At 43.3% G+C, this 15,952-nt stretch overlaps 1 pseudogene; it reads right to left on the bottom strand.

Moving 5' to 3' along the window:
- Window positions 1-11,105, bottom strand: part of LOC131481417 (putative vomeronasal receptor-like protein 4) — a 95,677-nt pseudogene extending 84,572 nt beyond the window's left edge.
- Window positions 11,106-15,952: the final 4,847 nt, after the last annotated feature.

The raw sequence follows: 15,952 nt of genomic DNA, 5'->3' as shown, positions 1-15,952 counted from the left end.
CTGAAAAAATGTATAATCTGTGGTCTTAGGATTAAAAGTTCTATAGATGTCTACTAAGTCCAATTGTTCTAATGTTTGTATGAGCTCTGTTGTTTCTTTGTTGAGTTTTTGTTTTGTTGATCTGTCTATAGTTGTTAGCGGAGTGTTAAGATCGCCCACTATTATTGTGTGTGTATCTATGTCTCCCCTTAAGTCTGTAAGTAATTGCTTCACGTAGCTAGGTGCATTGGAATTAGGTGCATATATGTTCATGATTGTAATTACTTCCTGATGGATCAGACCCTTCACCAATATATAATGTCCTTCCCTGTCCTTTTTGATGTCTGTCAGCTTGAAGTCTAGGTCATCTGAGATTAGAACAGCTACTCCAGCCTTCTTTTCTCATCCATTGGCATGAAATATCTTTTTCCATCCCTTCACTTTAAATTTCTTACAGGCTTTTCTGGTTAGATGTGTCTCTTGTAGGCAACAGATTGTTGGGTGCTGTTTGATGATCCATTCCGTTAATCTATGCCTTTTGATTGGTGAGTTTAGGCCATTTGTGTTTAGAGATAATATTGAGAGAAATTGATTTTGGGCTGCCATGAGTGTGTGTAAGTGTGCAAGTGTGTATTTGCAACTATTAGAGTTTCTGACTGGTTGACTTTCCTTGTATGGGTTTCAGTGGGGGGGTTTTCCCATTTGCCATCTTTGATTTTGGTTTTCATTTTTTCTTTCTGGGTTTAGCACCTTCCTGAGGAGATTTTCCAGAGCTGGTTTCGTGTTGATGTATTCTTCGAGTTTCTCTTTACTGTTGAAGTATTTGATTTCATTCTCAAATACAAATGAGAGCTTTGCTGGGTACATTATTCTTGGTTGGCAGTTGTTTTGTTTCAGGATTTGATAGGTTTTACCCCATTCTCTCCTTGCTTGAAGCGTTTCTTCTGATAGGTTGGCTGTGATTCTGATTTTCCTTCCCCTGAAAGTAATCTTATCCTTTTTTCTTACTTGTCTTAGAATAGTTTCCTTATGTTCACTTGAGGGTAGCTTGAGGACCACATGTCTGGGTGACGATCTGTTTGGATCATATCTACTGGGGGTCCTTTGTCCTTCCTGGATTTGTGCTGGATTTATATTTCTGGTGTTCTGGAAGTTCTCCTGTATTATCTCATTGAGCACCCGTTGCAAGCCTGTCTCCTTTTCCACTCCTTCGGGAAGGCCTATTATTCTAATATTTGATTTTTTGAGGTTGTCTTTCATTTCCTGTATGGACCTATTGGCTTTCTCTAGATTTGTCTCCAATTGCTTGATGAGCTGCTGCCTTTCATTCTGATTGTCTTCAAATTCTGATATTCTGTCCTCTGCTGTGTTCATTCTGTTGGTTAGGCTTTCAATTTTGTGCTCTATATCGAGGATTCCCTTTTTGACTTGGTTTATTTCTGCAGTGATATGGTTTTCAAATATCTTGGATTCTTCCCAACGCTTCTCACTGTCTCTGATGAATTTCATCACTAGTTTCTTAAATTCCTTCTCTGGTAATTCCTCTATGTCATCATCTTGCATCTCAGGTATTGAGATTAGTTTTTGGTTGTATTGGGAGGGAGTGCTTGATCTTTCTTCTGGGTCATTGCTTTTTCTGATACTTCTCCTCATTGTGTTTTGCCTCCTGTTGTTTTGGGATTTTAGCGTCTGACTTTTTTTGTCCACAGCCATTGCCCTCAGTCCCCTGAAGCGCCTCCCCACTGCTCAGTAGCTCCAAGAGAGTGCAGAGGGAACCGCAGCGGGGCTGTGGACTGGGGCTCAGAAGTCCCCACACCAGCTCTGAACAGTGGAACGGCTGCTAGAGCATCCACTGGCTCTTACTGCTGGGCATAGCCTGAACTCCAGAGGCTGGGCAACACTCGGCACAACCCCACGACCTGTGCAGAAGAGCAAGCCAGAAGGGGCACGGCTGCTTGCTCCCCACAGCCCTGCGCCCCCCAGGACTCTGCTTCCATGGTTGAGAGAGTGCAATTGAGAAAGTAGCCTCTCTCAGGCAGAATCCCCTGCTGGGCCCAGCTGGAGAGGCCAAACCAGAGCCCACTCAGCGGAATAGGGGAGACTGGTTCTTCCAGCAGGAGCCCCGCCCAGAAGAGTCTGCTTGTGGTAGCTGGAGGCGGCGCCGCCCCTTTCAGCAGAGCAGCACCTGAGAGGGAATTCTGGAGCAGCACTCCCGAGCGGGAATTCCGGAGAGCAGACTGGTGCTGAGGCCCACGGAACTCTCCAACACAGTCCGGGGCCGGGGATCCCAAGGCTCTAGCAGCAGAGGCCCACACGGAGGAGGAAGTCCTCAGTGGGGCAACGCCCCCGAGACGGTAGAGAAAGCCAAGCTGTGCAAGTCTCCTGTGCTGCACCACTCGGAGAGCCCTGTAGGAGCCCTACGCCCCGGCTCCCACACAAGTTGGAGTGTTCAGTTCTCACAGCTTCAGACTGGGAGAATTCCGGGGGAGAGGGGGCACTGAGCAGGGTTAGTCTCAGTATGGTTCCCTCAGGGAGCGAAAAGCCCGAAAATTTTTCCTTTTTTGCCCCTGGCGCACTCCACCTCTCTGGGTTCCTGTGCGTCCCGGAGTCACAGGTGCCCACTCCACAACAAAGCTGCTAAGCCAGGTGCCTCTAGGGGCCCGTGTTGCTTAGAGCGCCAAGCAGTCTCACAGCTTTGGTTGCTGGAAGTTCCACCAGGAGGGGAGCGGCCATTGCTGCTGGTAGGGGCCTTCGCAAAAGGCAACCCGTCCCGCTGTCTCCAGCCGCCCTGGGTCCTCTGGGCTTCCAGCTGATGCGCCCCTTTCCCGGGATGACTCACCATGTTTTAACCGGGTCTTTGTGTTTCCTGCGTTCCTTCTCTGGATTTCTTCCAAGTTATGTGTTTCTTCTTGGATGCTTGATGTCCAGGGAGCTTCTGGCACTCCTTCCTGTGGTTCTTTGGTCCGCAGATCTCTCTCCAGCCGCACCCTGTCTCACTTTCAGTGCTTCCCTTTCTATGCCTGTCCTCTCAGGTCGGCCATTTTTTTTCCGCCTCAGAAGACATGAAATTTAACCTACCAGGATTATAACTGGTAACTCATAGACAACAGACTCGAATCAGCATTAGACAATAGTTAAACTACAAAGACATATGGGGAAATCAGGAGTAATCCTAACAACCTCTTAACAGGAGTCATATGCAAAGAGCAGGGGGGGACCCCGGAGCGCAGCAGGGGAACAAGAGGAGGCTTGTATCCCAACCCTGAAGACTCACGGATTCTCACCAAGGACTATCAGTACGGGGACTAAGGACAACATCCCAACTGCCAAGAGACCACAGGGGATTGGAGTGCCTTTGGAGGCCGAGAACTCTGAGGTCATCCACTTCCACTTGGATCCACCACATGGGAAGAAAGAAGTCCAAATCCTTCCTCGCAGGATCCAAGGGCATCAGAACAAAAGCCAGGAGCCCTGAGCAGTCCGCAGAAACAGAAGAACAGCAAACTTCCTTGGGGATCAGGAGAGGAGCTTTCTCTGGTCCTTGCCTGGTTCCAACTTTGGGTTACCACCCTCTCTTGCATTGACCATCACGATCGCTCCAGAAACCCCTCAAAACAAACAGACAAACAATCAAGACTTTAGACTAGATAGAGAACAACAAGGAAGGTTTGGAATCACACAGGAAAGGGTCAGCAGGGATTCACTTATACCATACTAAGTGGGACAAAAAGATTGGTTACTCCTCACTAGGGTATTGAGGATTTCTCTGCATGCCCCTCCTAAAATTGTTCTGCACCTGAACAATTGACATATGTCTTGTTAGAGTTTTAAGGCAGTCTAGACTACCCGAAAAAAACAAAAGCCAACTTCAGCAAAATTACGCTTCAATGCTATATAATGGTAAATACTAAAATGAAAATAGACACGAGACAGCTGAATAGTAATCTATAGACATTTTAAGGTATATAGAACCCGGACATGTATAAACTAAAACTGAAATGTCAACGAAGGTGTCACAGGATGTGGTAAAGAACTTGCATTTTTTTTAACATGTTGGTTACTCATTTCTATGTCAATTAATTCCATAACATTGTAAATTGCTGCTGATGTTAGGTTGGGGCTTTTAATTGATAGGGATGATACTCTGCCGGCTCTACCTTCAGACCAGAGATGGTCTCTCCAACAAGCTGTTGAATTTGTCTGGACAATAAGATGCTGGAACCTAAGCTTGGTATATGCTTGCAATGAAAGATTCTCAGCTGATCTTGAACTGTGGTAATGCAACAAGGTGGAGGAATCCACCATGGGAGGAGGGTTTCAGAAGGGGATGGGAGAATCCCAGTACCTATAAAACTGTGTCACATAATGCAATGTAATTAATAAAAAAAGATATCAAAAAAATTTTTAAAAAGAAAAACAGAATTAGAGAGAAGGAGAGAGAGAGGAAGATTTTTTCTATCTACTGGTTCACTCTCCAGAGGCCATAACAGCCAGTGTTGGCCAAGCTGAAACTAGAAACCAGGAGAAACCAGGCATTCCATTTGGGTTTCCATGGTTGGCAGGTGGCCAAGTATTGGGCAATATTCTGCTGCTGTCCCAGGCTGTTAGCAGCGAGCTGGATTGGAAGCCAGAGCAACTGGGACTCTAGGTGATGCCCAGATGAAATGCTAGTATCACAGGTAGTAGCTTTACTTACTACACCATAACTCTAGTCCCAACATTTTGTAATTTCTGATGCTATTATAAATGACATTATTTTCTTAATTCCTTGACTGATCATTCACTCATAATAGATTAAAAATAATTCATTGTATATTTTATATTCTTTACAAAACCTGAAAATTTCACTTGTTTGTTATAGAAAGTTTTTTATATATTCCATTAGATTTTCTGCATAAATAATTAGGGGGTTTGTGAATAAAATTTTTTATTCTTTCTTTGCAAAAAAAACACATTCAAGTTAATGGAGAATATTTAGACAGCGTGAAACACAGGGAGCAGAGTACAGAAAAAGATAGGTGTCAGGCAATTGGCAGGAGTGTACCTGCAGACCCCATGGACACAGGGAAGCAGCAGCTTCCTGATGTCCAAGAAGTGGAGTGGAGTTGTGTTGCAATGAACAGAAAACCCACCAGTGGTCACTGAATGTTGATCCAGAATCAAGCAACAACCAGGCATCCAGCAGTGACCACAGATTGGTTCTTGCAGCACACAGGTGGGAGCCTGGGTTCACATGCGGAGCTCAGAGGCAAAGGCAGACTGAGACCAGCCAATCCTGCAGAATAGTTTCGCCCAGAAAAAAAAAATGGAGAAACAGTGGCAGACTACCAGTGGCAGGATGGAACTCACAACTTGGAGATCAGGTGCCAGAGTGAGTGCATTTCTAGCTGATTGCACTGAGTTCATCCCACGGGGATGGCAGTGAGTGCTTCACATCCTGCAGGATCTGTGTGGTCCCTGGACTGAAAGCCAACAGCCCCAATTCTCCAGCAGTGCCTTGCTGGGTGCCATCTTGTGTGTCAGGGCACAGAGTGTGGAGTTCAAGCAATGGTCCAGAGTAGGCGTGATTCTAACCAATCACACTGAGCTGAGGCCACAGAGAAATCAGCACCAGCCTAGCATCCTGCAGGGCCTGAGTGGTCCCCAGATCTAATGGCCAACAGCCCTGGATCTGTGTTGGTGCCCAACCAGGCACCATTTTGCAGACAGAGACAAGGGCTCAGAGATCAGGTGCAGCACCTGTGGTAAACTGCACATGGGCTAAATCAGGAAAGCTCAGAAGCCATTTTCATGGGGCCAGACACTGCTAGACTGAAGGAAAGACAACTGAACTGCATAAGGGCTAAGTTGGGGAATAAAATCATCTCCAGCTTAGAGTGGTGTACACACTTCTTAGAACAAAACAGTTTCTGGCCCAGGGTGATAGTGTAGTGGTTTAAGTTCTCGCCTTGAACGTGCCAGGATCCTATATGGGTGCTGGTTCTAATCCAGGCAGCTCTACTTCCCATCCAGCTCCCTGCTTGTGGCCTGGGAAAGCAGTTGAGGATGGCCCAAAGCCTTGAGACCCTGCACCCGTGTGGGAGACCTTGAAAAAGTTCTGGGATCCTGGCTTCGGATCGGCATAGCACAATGAATGTTACCAACCACTCCCCATTAAAGGAACAAAAGCTTTTACCAGCCTCAGAGTTAACTGAGGAAGATATTGAGAAAATGGGGGACACAGAATTCAGAAAACTCATTATAAAGCTCCTGGCCAACAATGAGAAGCACACAATACAGGAGTTCAAGGAATTTAAGGACTACAACACAGAGAAAATCAGTAAAATGAAAGCTGACATTTCAGAAATGAAGAATACAGTGGAGCAAATTGAAAGTACAGTGGAGAGTCTCCAAAATAGAATGAATTAAACATAAGAATTTCACAATTAGAAGATATTTCCTGTCACAATGGGAAAATAATCAATAAACTGGGTGCAGAGCTAGGCCAAGCTAAAAGCAAAAGTATCCAAGAATTTTAAAATATGATTAAAAGGCACAATGTAAGAATTTTGAGAGTTCCAGAAGAAGCTGTGTTCAAAAATGTATTTAATGAAATCATAAAGGAAAATTTCCTTAATCTGCAGAAATAATTGGGAAACAGAATGCAGGAGGGGCACAGAACTCCCAACAGAGTTAATCAAAAGCAAATTTCATCACAATAGATGATAATCAAGCTCTATTCTGTTGAAAATAAGGTCCACTGTCACCACCTAGAGCTATTAGGCAAGATAAAAGAATTAAAGAAATTCAAATTAGAAATGAGGAACTGAAATTATCTCTGTTTGCAGATGACATGATTCTCTATATAAGAGAACAAAAAGACTCAGTCAAGAGACTATTGGAACTCATAAGAGACTTTGGCAGAGTAGCAAGATACAAAATTAATGAACACAAATCAATGGCACTAGTGTACATAAATAGTTCCATGGCTAAGAAAGAAATTGTAAGTATAGTCCACCTTAAAATAGTGAAGAGGGATTTTGAATACCTAGGAATTAAACTAAATAAATATGTGGAAGACCTCTATGATGAAAACTACAAAACATTTTAAAAGGAAATAGAAGAAGACCTTGAAAAACAGAGAAACTTAACCATGTTCCTGGATGGGCAGAATCAACATCATCAAAATGTCCATATTACCAAAAGTAACATACAGATCCAATGCAAACCCAATCATAACCCCAACAACATTCTTCCCAGATATAGAAGATACCAAAGTTGTTTTGGAAATACAAGAGACCACAAATAGAGGGGTGGGGTGATTCCCAGTTTCAACGAAACTGTATCACATAATACAATGTAATCAATGAATAAAAAAAAGAGAGAGAGAGACCACAAATAGCCAAAGCTATGCTGAAGAATAAAAATCAAGCTGGAAGAAACACAGTTTTAGACCTCAAGTCATACTACAGAGTAGTAGTTATCAAAACAGTCTGACACTGGTACAGAAACAGAGAAGATCAATGGAACAGAATAGAAACACCAAAAGGAAACCCACATATGTATAGCCAACTAATCTTCAACAACAAAACTGAAAACAATCCAAGAGAAAATTCTGGTCTCTTCAACAATTGCTGTTGGTATAACTGGAAAGCAGCTTGTAGAGGTAAGAAGCAAGATCCACACCTCTCCCCTTATACAAAAATCAACTCTAAGTGGATCAACAACCTAAATCTGCATCCAGAAAACATCACACAATTAAAGAAAAACATATGAAACACTCTCCAAGAAATAGGAATAGAGAAAGTCTTCTTAGAAATGATACTGAAAGCATAGGCAGTCAAAGCCAAAATAACAAATGGGAATACAGCAAACTAAAAACTTCTGTACAGCAAAGGAAACTATTAAAGCAAAGAAGCAACCACTGGAATGGGAGAAAAATTTTGCTCACTACACAGCTGGTAGGGGACTAATATTCAGGATTTACAAAGAGCTTCAGAAAACCAGGCACAGTAAAAAGAGCAACCCTGTGAAGAAATGACCAAGAAATAAACATGAATGAATGTTGAAAACCATACATGTTTCCAGTTTTCAAAAAAACAGATTGAAATGGCTAACAGACATATGAAAAAGATGGTCAGGCTCCCTAGCCATTAAGGAGTTACAAATAAAAACCACATTGAGGTACCACCTAACTCCAGTGAGGTAGGCCTACATTCAGAACTCTACTAACAACACCTACTGGGGGAAAAGGTGCCTTCCTTCACTGCTGGTAAGAGTATACACTAGTACAACCTCCATGGACGTCAGTATGGAGAGTGCTTAGAGAATTGCACATGGCCCAGCTATCCCACTCCTAGGAATACACACAAAGGAAGCTAAAACTGCATATGAAAAGGGGATCTGTAATTGTATATTCACAGCACCACAATCTACAACAGCAAAGACATGGAAACAATTCAGAAGCCCGTTCAAAGACGAATGCTTAAAAATTAAAAGACTGTAGTACATCTACTCCATGGAATATTACTCAGCCATTAAAGAGAATGAAATTGTTCAATTTGTAACTAGATGGTCCCAACCAGAGACCATTATGCTTAGTGAAATAAGTCAATCCCAAAAGGACAAATACCACATGTTCTCGCTAATATAAGGAAACCACCATGCAAATTGGAATGTATAGTGACAGAGTAATACAGACTACAATATCCATATGTGAAAACACAATACAATATGCATCCCTACTTCCAAATCAAAGATGGACTCCAAATGAAACTGTTGCACATATCTATCAAATGCAATGATATACTGTCTGACATTGTCTGTACCAGCAATGTCAGAGAACACTTAAATAACAGACTGATGGAATTGTAACTCCTTATGAAGGACTATATTACTATAACAATATGGGGGAAATCAGTCAGGAGAGTTAGGAGCTTGGGTAGGGGGATCCTAAACTCTATGGAATTAAATTATAAAATTCAAAATGAAAAATACTCCATTAAATACTACTCAGCCATCAAAAAGAATGAAATTATTCAATTGGCAACTAGATGGTCCCAACTAGAGATCATTATTCTCAGTGAAATGTCAATCCTAAAAGGGCAAATGTCATATGTTCTCTCTCATATATGGCAATCTTTATGCAGATTATAAGATCAATAACCCTTTCAATACTGTTTTATGTTTCAAGCCATGGGTTTTGATACTGTGGTTATTTTCATTTCTTGGAAATTGTTTCTTTTCTCTGATTAAATTCTTCACCGACTTGTAGATCACACAGTAGCATCATTTTTTCCAAGAAGACTTTGTGTTTTCTTTTTCATCTCTTCATCAACACATTGGTTATTTAGTAGCATGTTACCTAACTCCATGGTTATGTAAATCTTTTGTTTTATCTTTATTCCTGTTATTGATTTTGTTTCTTGATTTGTCACTTAGGGGAATATATAGTAACTGCATGATAGCAAATATATGCAGTGCTGAAGAACAATACACAATGCATCTCTACTTCAGAATCAAAGATGGACTCCCAATGAAATGGCTGAATGTATCTTGAGCATAGGATGCTGAACTGTCTGCCATTGGTGCACCAGCAATGTCAGGACAAAAATAATGGAATGGTAGACATACGGCTGCTTATGAAGTTCTATATTTAATAATATGAGAGTAATAAGTTATGGGAAGCAAATATGGGATAGGGGTAGGGAAAATCCAAGATCCCATAGAACTGTTCCAAAAAATTAAAAATAAAATAGAAGAAAAAAACTAGAAAGCAAGTGCTCTGGCACCACATACTCTTGGATGTGCATATTATACATAGGGAGCTCAGCATGTTGGTGTATGGCATAGTCCAAAAGAAACAGAAGTGTTCTGATGGCAGTACAACTCCAACTTGGTCACTATTTCACATGCCATCAGGCTAGCAAGCAGTTTTCATGGAAACCCAGTTTTCAAGATCTGCCCTAGCTCATAGAGCACACTGTAGTGAAAAGAAGAATGTTGAAAACCATACAAAACCAAAGATCGCAAATTCTCACTCAACTCACTCTGAACTCCATATCCAGAGAGAACTTGAGCACCCAAGCAATTGTCAGCTAGCACTGAAAACAACTGCTCTGACAACCCATACTGCTGAATGTGTGTGTCACCCAGGGAATTCAGCATGTTGGTGCATGGGCTAGTCCAGAAGTTACAGCGGGGTGTTCTGATGATAGAAAAATTCCATTTGGTCACTAACATCCTATATCATCAGGCTAAGAAGCATCTCTCACTGTTACCCAGCTTTGTCACATTTGCTCTAAAGCAGATGTGTACCAATAGAGCACACTGTATTAAAAAGAAGCATGAGCACCTACACAGCAAAGGGCTGTACATTCTCACTTAACTCACTCTGAACTCCATATCCAGAAAGAACTTCAGTATCCAATCCATTTTCAGCTAGCATTGAATACAACTGCTCTGGCACCACATACTGCTGAATGTGCATGTGACACATGGGGAATTCGGCATATTGGTGAATGGCATAAGCAAGATAAATCAGCAGAGTAGTTCCTATGGTGGAACAACTCCGTTTGGGTCACTAACTTAACACAACATCAGGCTTACTAGCAGCTCTCAAGAAAACGCAGCTTTGTCACGTTTAGTCTCATGAGCATAGAGCCCATTGTATTGAAATGAAATCTGGCACGGTGGCCTCGTGGCTGAAGTCCTTGCCTTAGTTGAGCTGGGATCCCAGTTCTGGTGGCTCCACTGCCCATCCAGCTCCCTGCTTGTAGCCTGGGGGAACAGTCGAAGACGTCCCAGGGCCTTGGGACCCTGCACACACATGGGAGTCTGAAAGAGCTCTGGCTCCTTGCTTCGGATTGGCTCAGCTCGGACCATTGTGGCTGCTTGGGGAGTGAATCGTCAGATGGAAGATCTTGCTCTCTGTCTCTCCACCTCTCTGTATATCTGACTTTGCAATAATAATTAAATCTTAAAAAAAAAAGAAATGAAACATGTTGAGCACTTCACACCAAAAAAGACTGTTGATTCTTGCTCAACTTGGTAAGAACACCACATCCTGAGAGATCTTCAGCATCCAAGCGATTTTCAGCTAGCATTCGAAACAACTGCTCTGGCACCACATACTGCCGAATGTGCATATTGCGCATAGGGACTTCAGCATGTTGATAAATGGTATAGAACAGAAGAAACAGCAGAGGTTTTCTGATGGTAGAACAGCTCCATTTGGGTCACTGAGTGCCTATACTGTCATGCTGAGAAGCATGGCTGAAAACCAACAACACTAATTCTAGGTTTAAGCCTAACTCTCTCAATACCCCCACCACCAATTGTAAATCTAACCAGACTGCATAACGTTCACCCCAATCCTAACACTAATTCTAACCCTAACTATGACCCAAATCCTATCCTTAGCTGTAACTATAGTTCTAGTCCTATACCTAATCCTAATGCTAATGCTAAGGTTTGCCCTAACAGTAAATCTAAATTCCAGCCTTAATCCTAAAACTAACTTTCACCCTTGTCATAATGATATACCTAAATTCTAGCCCAAATTCTGACTCTTAGCTTAGATTTAACAGTAAGACTAACCCTAGCTCTAACTATAACTCTAACCTTAAATCTAACACAAGAATCACCCATGACATGAATTATAGTTCAAACCCAGCCCTAAACATAAACTTTACAAAGATGACTTGTTTGCTGGGAGGTGGTAGTGACTGCAAGGAGGGGGGGATCACAAATAGGTGATTACCTAATAACGCCACCAAAATCTGCAAAAAGAACATTGTTAGAGGTTTCTTGAGCACCCGTTTGGACAGTAGAATCACCTGAGCCTAGTGGGCTGGTTTTGGGGTGAGCAGGTGGGTAACACAATAGACCAGATCCAGCATTCAAAGCCAAAAAAACATGGAAGAGAGTATGGACTCACATATGGTGGTCTCTCTCTTTCAATGAAGTTCTGGGGTAGATCCAAAGCTGCCTGCCACCATCCAGACTGTAAGTGAAAGATGATGATATTTGTTCCCTGCACTGAGAGTGAAGTCTCTTTTAAAAATGCAGGCTAGGACTCATTACATTTGGAAACATCTCTTCTTCAAAAGGCTGTAAACGGGGACCACTGTGATAGCTCAGTTGCTAAACCCTCCCTTTACAAGGGCCAGGATCTCATACGGGCCCCAGTTCATGTCGTGGCTGCTCCACTTCTCATCCAGTTTGTGAACTAGGAAAGCACTGGAGGCTGGTCCTAGCCTTGGCACCCTGAACCTATGTGGAAGACCCAGAGGAAGCTCCTGGCTCCTGGTTTTAGATGGGTTCAGCTCTGGCCGTTGTTGCCATTTGGGGAGTGAACCAACAAATGTGAAATCTTTCTGTCTCTCCTCCTCTGTAAATCTGCCTTTCCAAAAATAAATATTTTTTAAAGGCTGTAAATTATAAAGCAGCAGGAAATAGGGCCTGTATCTCAAGGAAAAGGCAACTCACCTTGCACAATTAGGGTCTGCTTTACGTAGGAAGGAGACAGCTGAGCAGCTCTCAAATGAACTGCTCAGAGAAGCTTGCAGTCACCCTGGCCCTCCCAACCTGAGATTATCTCTGTGAAATAATAATGGGCTGAGTGATGAGGGAAGGCCCTTGAAGGAGCCACACAGTACTGGGAGAAGGCGGCATTTACCAGACCCTACTGCGGAAACTCTCGCCAAGCCATAGAAGCAAGCCCCTGCAAGGTGGGAAGGACTGAGCAGCAGTTTTCCCTGGTGTTTAACAGGGAGCATGTGGACAATTTGCCTGGATCACCAAAGCCCGTTCAGTGAGGAACTCGCCCTGTGCCCTGTCCACAGCCAGGTCAAAGCACTCCCTCCCTGGACTTCTCTGTGATGTTTGTTGAGGAGGGACTGAGGGGATCCACCTGGGGACAGGCTTCTGAAGACCGGCCTCCAGAGTCGGCAGGTAACATCCTTCAGTAGATGTAATCTGAGGTATTTAATGTTTGTTTTAGTTACCATGAATGAGACTGCTTTTTTCCTTAGCAAGTTTGCTATGGGTGTGTATAAATGCTGTTGATGAGTTCTCTTGGAACCTCTAGGTTGTATTCTCTGAAATCACATAAAAATGAAGCAGGGATACTTTCCAATTCTCCCTGTTTGTGTGCCTTTCCTTTCTTTGGGCTAAGTGCTAAGACTTCTGGTGCTATATTGCATTGAGCAATGACGATGGATCTCAAAGACGTTCAGCTTTCCCCCGTTACATATCATGGATTACTTTTCTTGAGTGAATATACGTTCCCTCTGTACCTAATTTTGCTCAAGGTTTTTTGCTTATTTGTTTTGGTTTTTTAGTCATGAATGCAGTTGAATTTTATGTATGTTGAATGTTTCTCCACCCCCACATCTATTGAGTCGGTCATGTAAATTTTTTTTGGTCCCTCCCTCTGTTGATGATCACATCAACTTCCTGTTTATTGGCTTGCCTCATCCCTGCTCCCCTGGGATATATCGCACTGGGACATGATGAGTGATCTGGTTAAGTGTTGCTGGGTTCGATTCGCCAGTATTGTGCTGAGTGGTTTTTTGCACTAGTATTCATCAACAATGTTGGCCTACAGTTCCCTATACTGTGTCTCTGATGGGTTTGGGGCCCAAAGGAGTGGTGTTTGAATGGGTGGAAGACAGAGTTTTCCAAGTCGCAGGGCACTGTGTCTCAGGCTGTCAACTTCACAGCATCGCGTTTGGGAAAATGCATTTTTCCCAAGCCTCTTATCTGTACCAAAGACAGAAACAACAGTGGCTGAATATATAACGATGCTTTCATGCACAACTCCTGGGCGACCATGAGCACCTCTGGCGTCAGGAGCTTCAGCCTGATTTCCGCTGTGCTTTCCACAAGGAGAGGATGGGAGGCCAGAAAAAAAGTCTCTATCCACTGGGAGGCAGGCTGAGGCAAGAAACCTTTCACGTCCGCGCAGGAAAGAACTCTGCTATCTGAAAAAATGCATGCAACCCATCCTGCATTTAGCTTCTGGGGCTCACAAAAGGAGAGGTTCCCAAAGCGTCCAGCTGCCATCCATGAAAGGAACCAGGAGAGGGAGCTGCAGCTCTGTTATCTGAAGAGCGTTAACTTTTTGTTGTTAAACACATACGGAATTCTTTTTTTTTTTTAAACATATATTTTTATTGCATTTCCTTTTTTAAAAAATTAATTACATTGCATTATGTGATACATTTTTTTATGCACTGGGATTCTCCCCACCCCTCCCAAAACCCTCCCCTCACGGTGGATTGCTCCACCTTGTTGCATTTCCATAGTTCAAATTCAGTTGAGATTCTTTCATTGGAGATATTTACCAAACATAAAGTCCAGCATCTTATTGTCCTCGTAAGTTCAATGGCTTCTTGGTGAGACCATCTCTGGTCTGAAGGCAGAGCCAGCAGAGCATCATCCCAACCAATTAAGAGTCCCAACATAATATTTCCAACCATTTACAACATTGTGGCATTAATTGACATGGTATTGATTAACCAATATGTTAATAGGAAAATGCAGGTTTTCTACCACAACCTGTGACTTCTTCATAGACATTTCAATTTTGGTTTACATTCAACCATGTTCTATACACCTTAAAATGACTTAGATTGCTATTCAGCTGTCTCATGCCTATTTTAATTTTAGTCTTTAGCAGTTTATAGCATTGAAGCATGATTTCACTGAACCTGGCTGTTTTTCAGGTGATCTAACTCTACAATTCTAACAGGATATATGTCAACAGTTTAGATGAGCATGTTTAGGAGGGGTGTGCAGAGAAATCTTCCACACTCCAGTGAGGAGTAACTAATCTTTGTGTCCCACCCAGTGAGTTATAAGTGCATCCCCGCTGACCATTTCCTGTCTATTTCTAAGCTTTCCTTGTTGTTCTCTGTCTATTCTAGTTTGGTTTGTTTGTTTGTTTGTTTGTTTGTTTGTTTGTTTGTTTTGAGGGGTTTCTGGAGCATTCCTGATGGTTATTACAAGAGGGGGTGGGGACCCAAAGTTGGAACCAGGCAAGGACCAGAGAAAGCTCCTCTCCCTAGTTCCCCAAGGAAGTTTACTGTTCTCCTGTTTCTGCGGACTGCTCAGGTTTCCTGGTTGTTGTTCCGATGACCTTGGATCCTGCAAGGCAGGACTTGAGCTTCTTCCATCCCATGTGGTAGATCCAAATGGGGGTGGGTGACCTCAGAGTTCCTGGTCTCCGAAGGCACTCCATTTCCCCGTGGTCTCCTTGGCAGTAGGGATGTAGTCCTCGGTGCTCCTTGGTACTGATAGTCCTTGGTGAGTATCTGAGAGTCTTCAGGGTTGGGATAAAAGCCTCCTCCTGTCCGCCTGCCACTCTGGGGTCCCCCCTGCTCTTTGCGTGTGACCTCCTGTTAAGAGGTTGTTAGGATTACTCCTGATTCCTCCATATGCCTTTGTAGTTTTACTATTGTCTAATGCTAATTCGAATCTGTTGTCCATGAGTTACCGGTTATGATCCTGATAGGCTATATTTCCTGTCTGCCTCACACCTTCTAGGGTGATGTAGGATTTCTCTGCTCTCCCTCCCCTTTTCCAAGTATCATGGAGCCTTACAAGTACATCAGGTTTAATTTTCTTTTTCTTTTTTTTTTTCTTGCCCTAGTGTTTATGTTTACTATTGCTGGGAATCACCAGAAATTCATCTCTGACCTACACAAAGGCTGGCCTTATTCAAGAGTATCCCTAAGCAGCTTTTTCTGATCGTAAAAACTCCATAGCTCGCCACCAGGTGGCCAGCAGGCAGAGCCTGGCACCATTTGGTGCACTGGCCACCCAAAGCCAGGGACCTCCTCACTGCCTTGTGGCGGTGGTCTTGGCATGCTGAGTCCTCATTCTCGGATCCGGCCAGGGCTGCCCCGAGCCCTGGGGGGCAGCCAGCCGCCTCTAGGCCAGCCAAGGTTCCAAACCTCCCTCACTCGCCCCACCTCTAGCTTATGGCCGA

Source organism: Ochotona princeps, chromosome 1 (assembly GCF_030435755.1).
Source record: "Ochotona princeps isolate mOchPri1 chromosome 1, mOchPri1.hap1, whole genome shotgun sequence".
Lineage (NCBI taxonomy): Eukaryota > Metazoa > Chordata > Mammalia > Lagomorpha > Ochotonidae > Ochotona > Ochotona princeps.
This window is presented reverse-complemented; position numbering and strand designations above follow the sequence as displayed.